General features: G+C 41.8%; 1 protein-coding gene and 1 non-coding gene across 2 annotated transcripts in view; both read right to left on the reverse strand.

The window, feature by feature from the left end:
- smad7 (SMAD family member 7) overlaps positions 1 to 18,243 on the reverse strand; it is a 44,862-nt gene that overhangs the window by 12,970 nt on the left and 13,649 nt on the right. The gene's annotated exons all lie outside the window — the stretch shown is intronic.
- trnav-cac (transfer RNA valine (anticodon CAC)) lies at positions 4,428 to 4,498 on the reverse strand. The gene has a single exon. It is a non-coding gene; the product is annotated as a tRNA-Val (tRNA).

Here is an 18,243-nt window from a genome sequence, read left to right on the forward strand (position 1 = left end):
GTAAATGATGACATTAATGACAGCACCCCACCCACCAGAACTTTTAACCAGCAGCAGACGAGAGGAACACAATGCGTGACTCAGGCTGAGTGTTTTGGCTCGTCTGAAACCGGAATAGCATCAGCCTTGTAGGATGTTAGTATGTCAATGTAATCTAATTGAGGAAATAGCAAAGAAACCTGAAAAGAAAGAGAGTGCAAACGAGGAATAGAGAAATGTATTATGTAACTGGTTCATTCTTGTGTACACCAACGGGACTCAGATATATTTTAGAAAATTTAAATGATATGCAGAACCGAACCAACAAAGTTAAACCCCATCAGGAAAAACCAACTATGAGTTTTCATTTCAGTGTCTGGTAAACGAATTCAGAAAAGGGAAGGTCAGCAGTCCTAGCAGAAGAGTACTTCTATTGATAAAATCAAAGCTGAGAGGGAACGTGTAATGATGACTGCAATACTTTTAACAACCCCAAGCAGAAGTTCAAGGTCGATGCACAGAAGAGCTACACCAGACTCCAGAACACAAAATTGATAAAGGTTTCCTGCACTTACTAACACAAATGACAGGCTCCAGGGTGGGGGCTCAGGGTTCTGCGCGCAGCAACATTTTAAGCCCAGTGAAGTGGCCAGCTTGCTGCTCTATTATTGTAGTACTAGAATACCTAAGCAGCAATCACCATTGGTGATCACAGTGTATAAGGGCCCTGACAATTGAACCCAGGGTCCAAGAATTGGCACTGGGCCTTTTAAGATCATGGAGGTGAGAACAGTGAGCAGCACACAGCAGCATTAGCAGCTGGTTTTACACTACACCAATTTTCCATTGACTTGTAAAATATTGCCAAGGTTTTAAATATTGAATAAAGTGAAAGCCACTGTGGAACTACGCAACAAGTCTCCAAACATAGAGTTTGACCTGTCGTTCTCTGAACCTCAGTGGTCAGCCATAGCGAATAATCAGCCATTCTGTACTACTGATGTACGATTAATTTCAACCTCCGAATCTCAACATAGGACAATTAAACAAGGCTTTTTGTCACTTCAAATGACAAAGCAACAAGAAATATTCAGTAATTACTGAAACCCTTGCACAAGATCTGACAAATATTATAGGAAGTAACAAGTTACGTGACAATCTGGAATGACTGCGTGGAGTCAAGCATGCCCGTGATGTCAATTTCCCCTCCTGCTCTTTTCCAGGAGTAATCACATCAGAGCAGTGGCACAGAGCAAGCAGACAAATTCCTTCCAAAATATCCTGCACAGCAAGGGGGTCCCTTAACTCTTCTTATTCTGCCACAGGCTTTCAAAACCCCAAAGGCAGATTTTCACAACATTGTGCCCCACTCTCCTCACTATAACCATTTCCAAAGCACAAAGGTCATTGGAGACCCACTTGGCACATCTTTGCTGCTTTTACACTGTGCCCAGGATTCCCAGAGTGGTTCCCCACAGCCAGGGCGCATGCACCAGCCCGATATATTTGCAACTGAGTAAAGTGGAAAAGAGGCCAGGGTTTGGGGGCTGGCGGTAAGGAAGATTCCTGGCCTTCTGACCTATTTCCTGTTTATATAAGGCCAAGACTACCCAGACAGAATGCTGGCACTTGAATTTTCCATCAGGATCGTGTTCGGATCGGAGGCCCTGAGGCTGTCTAACTGCACACCAAAGGATAAAAACAATTACATAAAGAGGCACACAACCAGGTATGCAGCTGCTGAGCTTTCCCAGCCCACAGTTATTATCCATTTTCCTCCCCTCTTTACTGATGCTATACTAAGCCAAGGTGCAAGTCTGTGTCAGGGATGGATTGGAGTTATGTTAATGGCTTGAAATACCAACATTCACCAGGGCCAGTACCAATTCTACATAAAGGCCAATAAAATCTTTTGGCAAAAAAGCAACCTATGGGGAGCCAACTGGGAAGCAAAAAGGAGAAATGAAGGTCCCCTTCACAACCTCCCCCATAAACATTCCAACAACAGAGCAGGAGCAACTCAGAATTCCAGGCCACAGCATTTCACAGCTATTTCATAAAAGTAGTGAGTTTATGAATAATCATTTCAAAACCATTCAAAGATAGTCATTGAAATGTTATTTATAAAATAAATATCATTTGCCCCTCACCACCTAACCGTTCATAAGCAGTTGACACATCATTGATTTTTCTTGCTAAACTGATACTTCTTCTTTTAAACTAATTGTTTTTCTGTTCAGCATGCTATAACTTGCCTACATCTGAGCCAGTTTTGACAATTCAACCTCCAGTGCTCTCCGCACTTACTGCTATTTGCAACTTCAGCGCAACAACAAAAGAAAACAATGATTAAAAGCAAATTGTTGTCCGCAACATCCGGAATTAATAAATTATTGATAACTAACGTGTCCAAACTTCAAGAAGTGCTCCAGGCAAGCTTAAACCTTTCATCATTGTTCCACATCACTCAACTTATTCTAATTTGTTGGGAGACACATTCCTTGCAAACTTTCGCTCATGATTTACATACAGATACAATTCAGGTAACAATGTTACAGGACAGTGGAATTTTACTTAACTGTACATCAAAGCAATACAAACGAGTCATATACAAAAGGTTTAAATAAATTTTAGTACGTAGTTTTCAAGGGAAAAAGTGCGCCTTACATAACTCACTGGACTTCTACCCCTAAACTAGTTGAGATCCTGTGCCATTGCTAATGACAAGTCAGACAAAAGTGCGTTTTCTAAGGAGGGTAGTAACTCCCAATGTAGCATTGTTACTAAGGTGGGGCTGTTTTTGAGATGTGCTATCTCTCTTTAAGGCCAGAAAGGCTGATTGCTGTAAATGCTAAGGTCAATTAAAGGTTTACTGTTGATGACGTCTGCAAGTTAGCAAATGCTTGTACATTCCCAGCTCCAGGCCAGAAGAAAGCAGTTAGAAAGGATGGCATTTCTTATTGCCTATTTAAATTAATTCCACACAATTGGAATGGGACAAGAGGCTAAAAGCAGCACTCATACGTTTCAGAGTCAAACAAGCTCTTTCAGAGGACCCAGAAATTGCAAAAAAGCACAAACTCAAGAACAGAAATTGCTGAAAAAACTCAGGTCTGGCAGCACCTGTGCAGAGAAAAAGCAGAGTTCATGTTTTGGGTCCAGAGACTCTTCTTCAGAATTGCATGTTTTATGCTGCTTGAGTATTAACAGGAGCATAGTTCTATAGTGAGTCGAGGTTTGTTATGGTTGGTGTGGGTGAGAAATTCTAACGTAAAAAGGAGAATGCCCTTTTTGTCTCTAATTATTAATGAATCACAGGAGCACTTAATTTTGAAACTTCTGATGCTCTGAAATCATCAATTACAATACTTTGACTTGAGTAAGTTCTTACATCAGTTACAGTTTTATTTTATATCACAACTACTGTTCTCCCTCATGAAGGCAGTTGGGTTTTTGTAATGTTTACAAAACTTTCATTTCAATATTACAGGCAGAAAAAAAGTCAACTGAGATATTGAACAGTACATTTTACATATTTTCAGGATTTCAAAACACCACTGACTTCCCTCCGACAATCTATAATGGCTTTGAAAACCCAAACCAGGCCTCAGCAAACCATAAATTTCAGACACGATTTTTCTCAACAGGAATATAGCCCTTTGCCCCATAGTTGTAAAATGTTAGGATTGGGGATCAATTCAACAAAACAAACTTTCTGTTCAAGCAGAATAATAATTTATTTGGGAGCAGGAGTACGACAAAGTGGTCCGAGCAAAGGTGTAATTCCTTTGCTAGTTTGTGAGATGAGGCTGGGTGGAGCGCAGTATGCAAAGCCCAGAGGACTGGGACCAAACCCAAGTGCAAATCAAAACCAGCTCTTCAGCCAAGAGCTTCCTTGGCTTCACAGCAGGGAAGGAAACTGGGAAAGGAATGAAATATCCATAAACAAGAAGCAGACGACCACATCCCTCTGGGTAATGATCAAGGCCGTATTTAAATTAAAGAGAAACGTTACCATCCTACCAACAGGAGAAGAAAATATTAAATAAATAGAACACAGTACTTTCATTGTCTGTCTTCCCCTCTTCAATTTTGCCTTGTAAAGGTCTCTTGTCAATCCCGTCCTGTGTACATTGAATAAGAACACATATTAACCAGTTCATCTCAGTGTTGTTTTTCAGAACTTCACAGGGCCTCAATGTGGACTGCCTGCAAACCAAAGCCAATCTTTGGGATTTGGCCGTCAATGTTAGGTGCCATTTCCTCTGGGGCAACCTGATTTCCTGCCTGTCGCCAAGCGATAGGAATGTGCAAGAGGCAGAAATGTGCCTTGCTCTGATTTACAAAATATTTTAAATAGTTAGTGAGTGTGAGTCAAATTAGTTGAAGTAACCTCTGCTGAAAAGAGCTTGTGTGGACATTGGAAACTTCACAATAATGCAACACAATGTTCCCACCCAGGATCGAACTGGGGACCTTTCGCATGTGAGGCGAACGTGATAACCGCTACACTATGGACATTGCGTTTGGCTATGAGGCCTCACACAGTCAAATTTCCACTAATATTCACAATCTAGGTGTACACGTGAAGAACGTGGGAAAAAGAGCTAGTTAGCAGTATGTCCTGGCAGTGCGAGAAAAGAGGGCAGAATAATGAAAAAGATTGCATTCAAGCCAATTATATATGCAAATTAGGGAGAAGCAGGAAATATTCTATTTTGTTAACTGCACAGTTAAGAGCTTGATAATAAAATTGTCATTAAAACCTAGGCTAAAAGAAATTATGAATTACTTATTGAAAGATTGTCATCATGTTTGGATGAAGAAGAACCTTCTGGCAACACTAGTTACTCTGACAACACCTCCTCTTCAGCTGACAGGAAGTCGTAACTGATAGAACCATAACTTACTGAATGTATTGGTTCCAATGTGCTACAGGAAAATTCACACTTCAAGTAGTTAACAGCCTTTAATATTGTGCAACATAGATTTTGTGTGATGCATTACGTTAATCCACTACCAACAGCAGTGAATAGACCTGTCGTCAACAGTACCACAGCTATAAGGGTGTAGTGCCAGGAAATCACATTTAACATTTCAGAATTACTTAGAAGAACACTTGAAATGCCATAGCATACAAGGCTACAGGCCAAGTGCTGGAAATTGGGTTAAGCAAAGTTAGGTATTTGATGACCAGTAAGGATATGATAGGCCTAAGGACCTATCTTGGTGCTGTAAAACGCCATGCCTCTATGAATCTAAGTGAAAAAAATCTGCTGAACACTTGGCAATAATAGGCAGGTTGAAATATTTCGTGTCTACCTCTCTCTTGCTCCTCCTGCCCTGAAGTGGATCACTCCTATAGGTTACAGGTCCTCACCAAGTGGTCTCTCCCTTTCTCTATGCAAGTCAGTCCAGCAGCAACTTTTGCAGACAATTTTGATTGCTTTGCAGAAGGAGCCATTTTGATCTCATTTAAAGGGGTTGCTTCTTTCATTTCCCAGTTCACACAACAATTGTGAATTGTCTCACCCCCACTGCCAAGGTAATTGAGTTAACTAACTATGCACGGGTTTGGGACTTTCTGGTTTGGGCCAGTATCTTTACTTACTAGATCTTCAAAGAGCAGAAATAACATAGAAATAATCAGTGCTTTAATAGAGGTCCCCTACAGTGGTGATTATACATAATCTCCTTCTCCTCAATCTAAGTGGGGGTAAAACTGAGCTCCTACTTGGATTAAACCAACTGCCAGGAAAAAATTATGATCTGGGGATAACCTGAGAGTTAGATGTTTTGCTCAGAAGGTAAGAAATACACACACACACACACACACACACACACATGCAAGAGGAAACATCTCTATGACAGCAGGCAGGCAGCCAAGTCAGTGCCTGTGGGTCATTCAATCCTGACTCCAGAGTGATGCCAGTGTTAGTACGAGGTTTCAGCACTCTTTCTTACAGCAGAACGCAAAAGGTCAGTACAAGACGGCACCAGCAGGTATTCCATGTCCTCTCAGTGGAAGGCAATGTGACATGCAGCTGATAAGACCCTCTGGCGTCCCCTTACCCTTCCGCAAATAGTTCTGAATCAAGAGGTCAGCCTCTACATGTGACCAAGGCCTCAGCCAAAGGCAGAAAGCCAACAGGGTCACCCTATCAACTGCTGCAGCAACAGGATTTCTGTTGGCTACAAGTTCAGCACAACGCTAAAAAATGTCCTTGCTTGTCAAATGCCTCTCTTGACCTTTCTGCCACTTGGCAATGGCCTGTGGTCAAGAAAGACAGAAGGGTAGACATGCCCTCTCACAATCTGAGTTAATAATAAAAAAAATGTTTTGTAAGAATACTGCATTTCCTTGGCAAGTTGCAGACAAGTTGGCAGCAATATCCAGAACAAACAATAAGATGGCAAACTGTGCCTGCAGTGACTGCTTAAAGGGGACATGTTAAGCTAACAAATACCCCATAACACTAAACATTGTGAAATGCTGACGTATGTGCACTTTCTGATGTCTATCAAAGTGCACTGCTGGTACAGATTTACTGGTCACATCCAGAAAAAGTTGGATTTGCTTCTGGCCTGCTCCATCTCTGCTGTTGTAATATTGTTGGAAGCGGGATTGTGGATGAAGAGATAGAGAGAGGGGGAAGTAATGGTGGGAGGGGTCCACTGGGCATGCAGTTGCAATGGGGACAGCTCTGAGGAAGCTCCAGCCCATTTTAAGCAAAGCTCCTCTGACACGCGATGACATGAATTGTTCTCTAATGCTCATAAATCCAGCACACAGCACTGCCCACTCACACTGCTGCTGGGGAATGTTACAGTCTCCGAAGAAACCAATAAGGATTTAAAGCAAAATTTGAGCTTTCAGTTATGAGCTGAAAGAGGGACACACAGCAAGATTTCACATTCTGAAATTCTTCTTGTATCAAATGAGTAAACGATAGGAATATGATGAACTAAACACTATTATCTTTTCGTAGGCAACTGATACTGGAAGCTAACTAACAGGATTTGTCACCATTCAATTTTAATGACAATCAGAACCCCAGTTTTTACCTTATTTGGTCTTGTAAACATTCACTTCTCCTGGAACCAATTAAAAAGTGTTTTGCATTTCCAAAGTGTTTTACTTCTGTTCATTTTTCTTTCCCAATAATATCTATCATGGTAAGAGCTTTCTAGGGATTCTCTCTTAGTTTCAGTTAACTGAGGCTTTCAACCTTGATTTAGTTCCTCACAAATTTGGTTTTTAAACTGAGCGTTAGCTTCCCTTTGCACTGTGAATGATACAGTTCGTGTTTTCTCTGCTTATGGTGCAGCTCCACTTAACATTTATTTTTGCTCTCTCCCCCAAATGGCTACAGATCACACAAAATCAAAACATTGCAACTGGCCTTCTATCTATGATACCTCTGGGTTTATAAGGAAACCTATAATCAGATCTCAAAATGGCTTCCTCTATCCCCTCTTCCCATTGGCAATAAAAAACACATCAGCCATGAATTCAAGTAGAAATGCCAATCAACTGTCACTAATCCCCACAGATTTAGAAACAGAGGGACAGATTCCAGGTCAACAATTGATAATACTATTTGAGTTTTAGGTAGACCAACTGTCATCATCCGAAGATAATAACAGTTTACACCTTTGTTTCAATAATACAACATGACTCTCCCTTTAATGTGTAATAATCAAACCACTGAGGTTTACAAACAAGCAAACACTAGCTTAGGTCACATGAATTGTCATTTAACCTACACTTAATATTCTCGGTCTATGATCATTTAAACTGAAAGTGTATTGGTACTAGCCTTCTTAACATGTAGAAATATCAAGTTAACTCATTTCTTCGGGGACAGGTTGTGAGGTTACTACTGTTTTTGGTAGCTTTGTGCTAGTGAGATGGAAAAGCAGTAGGGATCCTCATCACTGTTGTATTGACCAGTCCTTGAAATGTGTACGTATAGGGTGAGGACAGGACCTTGCTCATTTGTCTTGTCCTTCAATCCTCTTCCATTCATGTCACAGCTCAGGCAGGAAGAATGACCTCTTCTCTGAGGTACAAGTAGCCTGCTGGGATCCATGAAAGGAAGACCCCAAATTAACATTGAAAAGTGAGGAGGAAGACAGAAAATCAAATCATTTAGGCCATGATGTGAAACTTCTAAACAATGCGTTTCTCTTTTAATTTCACGGGAATCCAGCCATTGCAAAACCTATTGATTTCTATGATATAAATAGGATTTCAAGGGTCAGAGATAGGCGAAAGTTTGATTTGAGAAGTCTCCCAGGCCGCAGCTGAGAGTTCAATCTCAACTCAAACACTGCCTCTGGATAGGTTATGGAATTGAACACTAGTTACAGCAGCATTCTGTGGTTCTTGTGAGGTGGATTTGGTGGGATTGCGGGGGAATGAACGGTGTTTGAAAAAAAGCAAGAAGGCACAAAGGTGACTCTAAGCTGGAGCAAGGAGGAGGTATACCTTACTCCCCCTTTAAAAGGTAGGTATCGAGGCTATGTTAATTTATGGGAAAAATCTACAGTATGAACTATTTTTCAATTTAGGTATTTTTCTTGAAACATGAGCCTTTTTTGGGCCTCTTCAAATGTCAGACCCCTGCCCTCCTTACCACATCCTGCTGCTGCAGAGAGAGTACAGAAAAGTCCCACCCTGTCTGTAGTAGATGGGAACTAGGGTGGGAGGGGCAAGAGAGCAGGGGATGTGGGTGCGGGGCTTTTCAGGGGTGGTGGTGGGGAAACGTTAAAGACTAATAACTACAGGCAGACAGTGCCAAATCCTAGTCTCCACACTTTACTAGCCGACTGCATTTTTGTTCTAGTCATGTGATGTGATGTGTGAGAGGCTAGTTGCAAGGCTCTCCCAGTCTGGCAGACAGCCTAGAGAGCAATAAAGGCATTTCATAGCTGAGTTAACCCTTCAGTAACTTCATTCAGTCTCCTTTCTGTTAAGCATTGAACCTAACACCAATAAAAATAAGCATATAGTCAAAAGGACTAAATTCACAGCAAATGGAGGGGCACAGTTTTTTTTATACGTTTAAAGCTATTTTACCATGTTCTTTCAGAAGATACTCAAACCCATATTTTTACTTCTCTAATGCCCCATACAGTTTAGTATCACACAGCAAGTCTATAAAGTCAGCGCACATTGCATCTATTTAAACCATAGCAAAGGGGCCCATGTGGCGATACAGCGTCTTGAGACATAGTCCCTTTACCTGACAAGTACGATACAAATGAACTATTGCAGATTTCCATTATGATTGTGTCTTGTCTCTACTTTCCCTCCCCCAGCCCCAGCAGACCCAAGTTGATTGAAGTGTTTGTGAGGGAAACTTCCAGTTACTTGCACCCAATTTGCAGGATTCACCCATCAAGTCTTCTCTTTCAACTTTTTATACATTTATTCAAATGGTACAGGTGTCGCTGGCTACGCCAACATTTAGAGCCTTTGCCTGATTCCATTTGAGGAAATGGAATCTTCTTGAACTGTTACAGTTCATCTGCTGTAGGTACAGAGTACAGTGACAGTGACAGTGACAGTGAAGTAAAAACGTCGTTGCAAGTGAGAATGTTGAATTTCTTGGAAGGAAATTTGAAGGTGGTGGTATCTTCTACTCATGAACATCTAGGTGGTAGAGGTGGGTTTATGACAGATGCTGGTCCATGCATCCTTGGTGAATTGTTGCAGTGCATCTTGTAAATGATACACACTGCAGCTACTGAGCATCACTGGTGAAGGGAAAGAACGTTAAATGTGGTCAGTGGGGTACCAGAGGGGAATTATTTGCTACAGGAATCCCAGGTTCTGACCAACTCTTGTAAACACAGGAGTGTTTATATGGCTGACCCAGTTCTGTTTCTGATAAATAGAGTGGAAACTCGATTATCCAAACAAGATGGGCGGGCACTATTTCGTTCGGATAATCAATTATTCGGAAAAACGATTAAATGTCTGTCCACTAGGGCTTGGAGATTTAAAGTCTGCTCCCCGTTCAGGAGACTGCAGCAGCACACAGAACGCGAGCCCCCACCCCTCAACCTGTGCAACACTGTCTCCGGCCCCAACACTCTTCACCTGACCCCAACACTGCTCTGCCCCCGTCCAACACTGGCCCCCAACCTGGTCCAACACCGCCTTCCCCCCGTCCCCAATACTGGCCCCAACCCCATCCAACCCCTCCCATCCTCCCCAACACCTCCCTCTGTCCCCAACCCCGTTTAACCCTCCACCGCACTCAAACCTCTGTCTGCCCCCAACCCTGTTTAAACTCCTCCCCGCCAGCACAAAGCGCCAGCCTCCATCCCCTCTCCGGGGCATTTGTTGCCTTTGTGGGGTAAGTCTCCAGATAGCGCACAGACACAGCCACAGCCACACACAACTTTTTACTACACAGTTTTGACAGGTTCCATCTTTGCTCTGCACGGGACAATGTTGAAGGGGAGGGTGGGGGGCACGGGGTTAGGATACACACCCCTGTAGAACTCCAGGGAAAGTGTGGGGAGAGAGAGAGGGCGGGAGGTCAGTAATTTGGAGACAGCGCCTGTATAATCACTGTAAACAAAAGACCGATCATTGTTGGAAACACATCTTTGATGTAATGTTTCCATCAGGAGATCTCCTTCGGATAATCTGATTTTTGGATAATTGGTGTTCGGATAATCGAGATTCCCCTGTAGTAATTCCCAGAACGTTGACGATTGGGGGATTTTGCAAAAATTGATGTCATTGTAGTCAATGGGCAGAGAGATCTGGGTGTCCTAATGAATGTCTAACAAATGGTTAGTATGCAGGTGTGGTAGGAATTTTAAAAGTTGTAATTTATCATATATTTTGAGAGGGACTGAATACAAAAGTAGACAGTTATGCTTTCGTTATACAGGCCATTGGTGAGACAACATCTGCAATGTTGTGTACAATAATAATCTCCTTCAGGAAGTATATAAATACACTGAAAGCAATTCAGAGAAGCTTTACCAGACTGATACATGGAATGAACAGCTTTTGTTATATGGAAAATTTGGGGCAGGTCAGGCTTGTATTTGGAGGAGCTTGGAATCGGATTGTGGCTGATCCAATTGTAATCTCCAGTCCCCATACCCTGAGAGATATGGTGAATATTGAAAAGGATATATTTTCCTCATAGGAGAATCTGGAAATCAGAGATCACTTATTTAAACAGAGATGAGGTGACATTTTCTCTCAGAGGGTCATTCGTTTTTGGAACTATCATCCTGAAATGGTGGAAGCAGAGTCTTTGAATAGTTTTGAGGGTTGGTATACAAGGATGAAAGGTTATGTGGGGTAGGCAGGAGTGTGGACTGGAGATTTCAGTTGGATCGACCACAATCCTGTTGAAAGGTGGAGATGTCTTGAGGGGCCAAATCGTGCTCCTTGTTTGCAAGTTTGATAACAGTTGAATTTTCTCTTATCAGTGATGGTCATTGCCTGGCATGTATCTGGCCCAAATGTTACTTGCCAGCCTGGATATTGTCCAGATCTTGTTACATTTGAACATGGACTGCTTCAGAATCAGGTGAGTTCCTAATGATGCTGAACTCTGCAGTCATCAATGTATATCCCCACTTCTCACCTTATCGAGGGTAGAAGGAAGGTCTTGATGAAGCAGCTGAAGATGGTTGGACCTAGGACACTATCCTGAGAACCTCTTGACCTCCAACGGCCAAAACTGTCTTCCTATATGTCAGGGTTGACTCCAACTGCTGGAGCTTTCATCTTTATTCCCACTGATTCCAGCTTTTTTGGGGGTCCTTGATGCCCTGCGTCAAGGGCAGTCACGCTCACTCTTTCTCGAGTTTAGCTCAATTACTTATTTTTGGATCCAGGCTGTAATGAGACCAGGAACAAGTGGGCCTGGCAAACTGAATGTCAGTGAGAAGATTGTTCCTCAGTAAATGCTGTTTTGTTGGCTTTGTTGATGACAGAGTCACAAGGATGTACAGCACGGAAACAGATCCTTTGGTCCAACTTGTCCATGCCGACCAGATATCCTAACCTAATCTACTCCCATTGCCAACAGTTGGCCACATCCCACTAAACCCTTCCTAGTCATATACCGATCCAGATGTCTTTTGTACATTGTAATTGTATCGGCTCCACCACTTCCTCTGGTGGCTTATTCCATACACTCACCACCCTCTGAAAAAATTGCCCTTTAGGTCTCTCTTAAATCTTTCCCCTCTCATCCCAAACCTATGCCCTTTGGTTCTGTACTCTTTCCCCTCCCCCCCCCAGAGAAAAGTCTTGTCTACACCTTATCCATGCCCCTCACGATTTAATAAACCTCTATAAGGTCACTCCTCAGCCTCCGACACTTCAGGGAAAACAGTCCCAGCCTATTCAACCTCTCCCTATAGCTCAGACCCTCCAACCCTGGGAACATTCTTGTAAACCTTTTCTGAACCCTTTCAAGTTTCACAACATCCTTCTGATAGGAGGGAGACCAGAATTGCATGCAATATTCCAAAAGTGGCCTAACCAATGTCCTGTACAGCTGCAACATGACCTCCCAGCTCCTATACTAAATGCTTTGACCAATAAAGGAAAGCATACCAAATGCCTTCTTCACTATCCTCTCTACCTTAGACTCCATCTTTCATTACTTTGCTGATGGTTGAAAGTAGACTGATGAGATGGTAAATGACCAGATTGCATTTGTTCTGTTTTTGCGGCTGAACTGGAACAGCTTGGTTAGAGTGCAGCTCATTCTGAAGCATGCTTTCAGTGTTATTGCCAGAATGTGTCAAAGCCCATGACATTCGCAGTACCCAGTATCTTCAGTCATTTCTTGATATCACATGGAGTGAAGCAAAGGCTGAAGAGATGTTGAGGATGACAAGATCATCCACTTGATACGGGTGATCCAAGATAGATGCAAATGCCTTATCATTGGCACTAATGTGCTGTGTTCCCCCATCATTGAAGATGCGGAGATTTGTGGAGACTCAACCTCATGTAAGATTTTTAATTGTGCAAACACACAAGGAAAGCTAGGGTACATATCACAATATCTTGCTATTTAATAAATTGGATTGTACAAACGATGGAAATATATAAAATATTGCTAAAATATTTTTTTTAAATAAAGTCAACAAAAGGTGTTGTGCTTGCATTCCTTTTCTTAAACTGTGTTTAATAGTCTTCAAAGTCTCTTCAGTGTTGAACCTAGACTCAAATTCTAACACAGGACTTGGGAAATAAGCCATTCAATTCAAGTCTTCCAAGCCTGTTCTGCCATTCATTCAGTAAGACCATTGCTGAAATGGTTGTGATCTCAACTCCACTTTCCTGTCTGCACCTGATAACACAAAAATTTTATAAACACGAAAGGGGAATTCAAGGTCATTGTTGTGCTTCCAGGAGGAGCCAGTTCTTCATCAACGCTCTGGGGATTAAGCTCAAGTGGTCAGCTTTATTCTTCCTGTGGATTCCAGAGGGACCCGAGTCAGTCCCCGGCTCCAGTCTCCAGACCTTCCTCCTGTCCTGAACTGAGCCTCATTCATTACTCTAGCTGACAAGTTTGACAGGAAGAAACAGACATACCAGAAAGAAGGAGTAAGGGTGGGGTGACTGGGGAGATGGTGGAGGAGAGAGGAAAGATAGTTGCAGAGGAAAAAAAAAGTTAGAGATACTGGTGAAGACGGGAGATTGAAAGCTCCAAGGAGTTTAGGCTGGAAAAGACTAAGATAAGAGAAATTACAAAGTACACAGACAAGTTCAGAACAAAACAAAACTGTGCAGAGACGGAGCGAGAGATCAACAATTACTGAGAAGGTGAAAACAGACTTGCATTTGCCCTTTCACAATAACCAACAAAATGCTTGGATAGGCCAGGTTAACAACATACTTGGATAGGCCAGGTTAACAAAGTCTCTCTGAAAGGCACAATGTTGTAATGTAGGAGACATGAGAGCCAATTAGCACATAGAAAAGCAGCAATATGATATTATTGAATGGTCTGTTTATTTGTGTGATGATGTCTAAAAGATAAAAAAAAGATCAGAACACAAGACTCCCGGCCCATGGATTGGTGAAATGAAGTGGAACTTAGTACATCTCATTAACTGGTCAGTTGTTTGAACAAGTCAGGAATCACTCCTAGCCCAGTCTCCAATCTGTGCTCAGGGAGCATGCTGAATGAGCATTTTGTAAAGGAAAATACTGAGACACTTCCCTCCCAGTTTGCATAAACAAGTCTGAAAAAGAGATCATGAATATGGAAAGAAACCCAGAAGCTGAGACAAAGCTGGAGACAGAAAATTTAAATTTTCCAATTCAGCTTATAAAATATTTCAGACAGAAAATAACTCATAAGGGCTACAATGTGCAGATTTTTTTTTAGAAGAGCTGCGCAAATCCCTTTGATAACTTTAAAGGGTTCCTAGCACCTTCCATAGACAAGTGGAATTTTGTATCAGACCCAGGTAAAACTTTGGATTGTTATCTCTCAGCTCACATCAATGTTTTAAATCGGTTTTGAGCATGTCCTGAGAATCAGAGAGAGGTGACTGCAAACAGAGAATTTCAGAACAAGATCTTGGCCTGACCAATGGATTGGTCACTTGTATGTGTGTGTGTGCGCGCGCAAGTGTGTGAAATTTGAGAGAGAAAGGGACTTGAGACAAAAACAAAACGAACTAAGAGAAAAAGAGTGGAATAAATGCTGATAGCTCACTGGGGAAAACAAGTTGGCTGATTTGCTGCAAGTTAAATCACAGCTTTAATTCTTAGAATACGTTAATATATCTCACTGTAAGACAAGTTATATTTCATTCTGAACTAGGAATGGAGGGAAGTTGAGACAAACAGAATAGGCATCGCTGCACTTTTGATTGATATCTGACAACACAAGTGTGCATGCATACGCACTACAGCTCACCGTCAAAAGTCATACAACAAAATACAGGACAGCAAATAGCAGCCACTAAACCTTCCCTATCAACACCTTCAGGGAGGAAGTGAGCAAGGTGAGGGTGGGGGAGGGGAGAAGGAGGTACTGTGGAAAGAAGCAGGAAGCAATAGATTGAACATATCACCCACTCACTTCCTGCTCTTTGAAAGCAGTAGATGGAGAGAGAAAAAAAAAAGTGTTTTTCAAGAGTTCGCTCCAGCGACAACAAACTGTAAAGTTGATTAAAAACATTTTTATTTTCAAAAATAAAAAAGCAGCCTTCCTTTGTGGTTTTTAACTATCAAAAGAATCTAGCTATGAGTAGCAAGAAAGCTAAGCACAATCCACACCACCCTGCGGTCTCTGCTGGCACAGTCTAAGGGAAGCAGATCCAGCAAGTCTCCTACTCCACAAACAGCATGCACAACATTTAACAAATACTGGTGCATCAAAGGCAGGAAGACCCTTAACAAACTGAGTGGTCTTATATATTCACAGACAAGACATCAATTTTAACAAAATCAAGTCTGGGTGGACTCAGACAGACTTATAAAAGCCATACATGTTTCAGTAACTGAAGAGATGGGAGAAGGAAACAATAATTTGTTTTTAATTAATATTCCATTTTGTTAATTTTTTTTAAAAAAATTGATAGTCATCAACATCCAAAGAAATTCAACACATTTGCAGGTCTGAGTCAATCACCATTAATTCTTTATTCCCTATTTTTCTTTGTTTCTACGTTACATGTCACAAGAATTTCAAAAGCTGTAAAGTGCATCTGGAGGTTGTGGAAGGTGCTATATAAATGAAAGTCTTTCTTTCTTTCCCTACTTGGCAAAAATATTCCTCTCACTCTGTCTACTCTTGCACCTGTGTTGAGTTGGTGATAGTTGTGTTCCAAATTGCCTTGGTATCTCTGGGCTAGAGAGAGAGGTGAAATTCAGCAATGTTCCCAATCCTACTCATGATCCAGCAACCTAAACAGAATGTATACAGGCTGCTTGCTCCCATTCATAAATAAAGTCTGCACACTTGTAACCCTTGAAGCTTCATGTCCCAGTGATGGCCCAATCCACCTTTATTGCGCAGGCTGAGATAGCTCATTGCTAAGGGTATATTATCAAAAGGTGTCACCCTGTCTCACTTTCACTCCAAGTACAGGAAGGTGCTAGGATCTGAGGAACTGTCTTCTGCTGTGTGAGTTAGTACCTTTGAAAGAACACAAAAAAAAAGATGGGTGGCCTTTGTAATAGATGCTGCCTATACTCATTTATTGTGCACTCACCTCATTAAAGTGGCCAAATCCCAACAAGACAATCATGTCTTCTTGTCAGATGCAAGAGTGAGAGGTGAATTAGAGGCCTGTAACAATTGGCCTGTGTATTGGTGCTGTGCTCCATTAGACACTGTGGAGCCAGATTTTTTTGCATTAAGCTAACCAACATTACAAACGTACAGCCATCCATTTTTACAAAACCACGTTGCTATGAAGTAAACATCTGCACATCTATCACTGACCCAACACAGCAGCACTCTCTCCATGTGGCCAATGTTACTAGTGGTGGCAAGCAGAAAATTATGGAGGCTTGTTCAACTCATGCCTCCCCCGCTGGCATCTGTATGCAGTAGGTAAAAGAAAGGATAGGTGTTGACCTTCCAGTTAGGGAAAGGAGGCTTGAGGTTAGGCTGAAATCTAAAAGTGGGCATCATCCTTTGATCAGTCTCTCATTTTCCTACAGTATCCCATCAGGTCTAAAAGGAAAATCAGTCCATTGTGTCCATGATAACAGCATTTCATCAATAGTCTTGGGACTAGGAGACATTCGTATGAAGGTGAAGTCACAATGGAACCTTAACATGCAGCCAAATGAAATTCCACCTTCTTAAACCACCCATTATTAGTCACTGGGCCTACACGGGCAAGATAGCTCATGTTGCAATAGGATATTGCTGGCTCACTGATGGGCTGAATGGTTTCTTTCTGTGGTGTAACTATAAACATATTGCTGCAGGAGGCTCATCACCTTATCAAGCTCTTTTGAATAACAGAAGTGCACCCAAAACTTCTCCCACTCAGACTTCATTGGTTTGTTTTTGTCTCTGAAATCAGGAATCATTGTTGTTTTAAACTGAAGTTATAACTACTTATGCTGATTTACTTGGGCTCAGTGTGACAAATTTTAAGGATTAAGACCTGGTTAACAAGGTGTGCTAATTTTGTTTTCAAATATCAAATCACAGAGGGACCAATCTCAAGTGAAGTGTTGATAAAATGTCTATTCTGACTCCTGGCATACGCATTCACCATTACTAACTCAATTTCAATCTCCCTGTTGATACAGATTGCCCTCACTGAATAGACATACAGCATATGGCCCAGTCTCTATTTCAGTGCCAGGATTATTGTGATTATTGGTGCCAATCTGCTGTTTACAAATCTTGCAGGATGACTGAAATCAGTGCTCTTAAAAGCTACTGTCCATTCAATCAGTGACACTCGATTGATTGCAGCAACAAGATCTGCAATTATCAGCAATTCACCTTAACGCTGTACAGCCCAAAATAACCACTCCAGACACAATTTACGTACCACAAAACATCATCCTCATTTCAACTGAACGAAGCACTGAAGACTCTGCATGCCCACTTCCACAAACTCCAACAAACATGACAGCGTTCTTCTGCATCACTGCTGTCCTGCACAGGTTAATGGCTATAAGTGGGGCTGATTGTTAGTTTGAGTTCCAACAACTTCCTATAACGTAGCACCACAGTCTAAAATTAACTTGTTGGATCCTGACCAGAATGTTAGTCACTGAAACATCAACTCATAACACTTTATTTGAGAGAGAGAAAGACACGAGGTGGGGTGAAAAATCACTGGCTTGGCTTGGCTTGGCTTGGGGGGGGGGGGGGGGGGGGGGGTGTCTTCATTCATTTCCTATTGTCAGATATTTCATTTGGTTTCAGACTTTTAAAAATCTTCCCACATACCAACACTTAGTCAAACACTTGGTGAGAGATTCAACTAAGACTCGCAAAGGAGATACACCATTGACCAAGTCTGTTGATGCATTAGCACAATGTAAACAGAGGACAAGAGCTAATTCTGCACCCCCACATCCACCTCTGTCAAACCCCCACCATAATTCACCACATGATATATTGCAATCATTGGAATGTAGAAGTAAGAAAGATTTCATGAAGCACTGTCCCTTTAAAATTGGAGGGATTTAGTCTCCACTGACATACTTCCATCGCTTGCATCTAATATAAAGCCAGCTCTAACTTTCACAAACAACCTTCGAGAAATGTTTTT

Source organism: Hemiscyllium ocellatum, chromosome 1 (assembly GCF_020745735.1).
Source record: "Hemiscyllium ocellatum isolate sHemOce1 chromosome 1, sHemOce1.pat.X.cur, whole genome shotgun sequence".
Lineage (NCBI taxonomy): Eukaryota > Metazoa > Chordata > Chondrichthyes > Orectolobiformes > Hemiscylliidae > Hemiscyllium > Hemiscyllium ocellatum.